Genomic DNA, 400 nt, shown 5'->3' on the forward strand with positions numbered 1-400 from the left:
CTTAAGTTTATAGTTAATACTAGTAATACTTATATATAGTAGCTTATAAAGCTAGTTCTTAATATACTATAAACTTTATTTTACTATAATAAATAAATACTTTTTAAACTTTATAGAGAGTAACTTACTATTAGCTAGTAATATAATACTACTAAGTACTTAAGCTAAGGTAGCTGCTCTCTAGAAAACTATTAATAACTAGGTATAATTAATTTATAAACTAATATAGTAGTATATTATATTCTCTAGATTAGCACTTACTATACTAAATAATCTTTTGTACTTTCTTTATCTAGGTATATAACTAATACTATTATATAAGCTAAAATAAAAGCTAATTAAAATAAAGCTTCTCTTTAAGAGAGATAAGTTTATATTTACTATAACTATATAGTAAAGC

The sequence above is a fragment of the Metarhizium album genome (genome assembly GCF_000804445.1).
Source record: "Metarhizium album ARSEF 1941 chromosome Unknown scaffold_45, whole genome shotgun sequence".
NCBI classification, from domain to species: domain Eukaryota; kingdom Fungi; phylum Ascomycota; class Sordariomycetes; order Hypocreales; family Clavicipitaceae; genus Metarhizium; species Metarhizium album.